General features: G+C 33.5%; 1 protein-coding gene across 1 annotated transcript in view; it reads left to right on the top strand.

Annotated features, from left to right (window-relative positions):
• Positions 1–909: 909 nt before the first annotated feature.
• The window catches only part of LOC135208569 (nitric oxide synthase, salivary gland-like), a 34,319-nt gene continuing 32,728 nt past the window's right edge, over positions 910–2,500 (top strand). The window contains exon 1 of the mRNA XM_064240897.1: positions 910–1,053. The gene's annotated coding sequence lies outside the window, so the exon portion shown is untranslated. The remainder of the gene's footprint in view (positions 1,054–2,500) is intronic.

Genomic DNA, 2,500 nt, shown 5'->3' with positions numbered 1-2,500 from the left:
GCATTTAAGTTTTTGTCACTGCGCTAGGAAGGATATGGAATATTATTGTGTATACATTGTTTTATTAATGGTAGATTTTATTTAGTCTCTCACTTCTTAATGTCCAGACCTTAGTTTTAGGGATTGTGATATACCTGTTGATTACATTTGACGTTTATAATAACCAAATGGGTTTTATGTACGACCAATTTTGGAATGTTACTGGTTTTCACCTTCAAGGTCCAATTTCGTCGTTCTGGATTTAACATATTTTTCGTGCATTCCTTTTGATTTGTAGTTAGTTTTCATTTGACTAGTGCTAATATTCTGTAGTTCAATGTGAATGATTTAAGTTTTGTTCTGGGTGGGGTCTGAACGGTCAAATCCCACGTTTTCAATTCTTATTAAATTTTCTTCTCTGAATGAAAATTTGGAGAAATTTCTGCTTCATAAAATGGCATACACACATTGTGTATACATTGTGTTTATATATATATTATATATATATATATATATATATATATATATATATATATGTGTGTGTGTGTGTGTGTGTGTGTGTGTGTGTGTGTGTATTTATAAAGTGTGTGTTTGTGTGAGTTTGCGTTTGTTTTTGTACGCACGCACATGTTTGGGTCGCCAGGTACACATTACTGGTGCATTTTGTAAGCTGTAAACGGAGCGTCATATTGTTCGTTCTCATATGCATTTCGCAGTTCTTCACAACTGACCCCACCCCCCCACCCCCCCTCCCCCACCGCCACGGCCAACCACGGCCAATTCTCTCTCCAGCTACTACCTGTATAGTCATTTAGGACGGGGAGGAGGAAGAGGAGGAGTAGGAGGAGGAGGAGGAGGAAGAGGACGAGCCAGCAGGGGACGGGATGCGTCGTCTCTCCCAGGGTGAGAGGCTGAGCGTTTGAATATAAAAGATGGTGGCTGCCGCGTTTCTGATCAGTCCAGGTCCTTTACACGTCTTGGACGACTGAAAGTGCCTTGTGGGGTTATTTTGTCTTCTGCAACAATCTGGTCTCCTCCTCCTCCTACACCTCAGCAAGGTCTTGACAGCGCACGGTAAGCCGCCTGATTTTCGCTGTCGACGCGATTGTTTTACCAAAGGATGCTGTGACATTCTTGCAGGAGATGTTGTCAAACTTCCGCCTTTCGTTCATGTTGCTGCCTCAGTCCAGCGTTTGGAGTCACTTTTGTGTGTGTGTATATATATATATATATATATATATATATATATATATATATATATATATATATATTATATATATATATATATATATATATATATATATATATATATATATATATATATATATATATATATATATATATATAGCATTCAGCCAGGGTCCAACAAACACATCAAAAAGGGCCATATTTATTAGCAAGAGACGTTTCGCACATTATCTATGTGCAATCTTCAAAATCTGTAAGAACAACATAAAATACGTTAAAGTTTAAAAAAACATAATTTTCTATATAAAAAGATTAAGTTAAGAAAAAAAAAGTATTATACAAAAATTAAAATTAATACAAATTAAAAGGTACATAGTAAAAAAGGAACCAGTTCTCACCAAACCATCCAAAGGAGAAGGAGAAGAACGAATGACCAAAACTTGACACCAACCTACGACTTCAGTTATGCAAGATAAAGAGGAGAAGCGGAAACGTTAGAATTCAAAGAAGGAACAAGCCGTTTGATGTATAAGGACTCAAGGGTAGTTAGGTAATTGCTATGGCTTGTTCCACCAATAATAGAGAAGTGCTTTTTATTTATTTCAATTTTGCATATGGAGGCATGATTCTTTATATTAGAAAATTCTGGTTTGCTTAATTTTTGACCCGTTCTGAAACTGTATCCCGCATGGCTACAGTATCTCATCTGCAGTAACCTACGGCTTGATCCAACATAAATATCGGGACATCCCGGGCACTTGAATTTATAAACAATGTTGGATCTCATGAAGGTTTATAAATTCAAGTGCCGGGATGTCCCGGTATTTAATGTGCGAAACGTCTCTTGCTAATAAATATGGCCCTTTTTGATGTGTTTGTTGGACCCTGCTGAATGCTGTTTTGATATCTTCTCCTGGAATCCTTGGATATATTAATATATAGATAGATATATATATGATAAGACATATAGAAGATGATAGAGATATATATAGAGAAGAATATAATAGTATAGAGAGTAGCTATATATCGATATAGATAGATAGATATAACTATATAGCATATATAGATATATATAGATATAATTATATATAGTGGAGGGATATATATAAGATGATATAGATATAGATATATATATACATATATATATATTGATATGAGAGATAAAGTGTAGATAGGTATATATGTTAATATAGATACTATATATATATATATATAATAGCTTATATATATAGTATTTATAATGTAACATATATATATGATATATATATATATTGAATATACATATATATAGATATATATTAATATTATGATATATATATATTATAATAGCTAT

Source organism: Macrobrachium nipponense, chromosome 35 (genome assembly GCF_015104395.2).
Source record: "Macrobrachium nipponense isolate FS-2020 chromosome 35, ASM1510439v2, whole genome shotgun sequence".
In the NCBI taxonomy this organism is placed as follows: domain Eukaryota; kingdom Metazoa; phylum Arthropoda; class Malacostraca; order Decapoda; family Palaemonidae; genus Macrobrachium; species Macrobrachium nipponense.
Note: the sequence above shows the minus strand (reverse complement) of the source record. Positions and strands in the feature narration are given on the sequence as shown.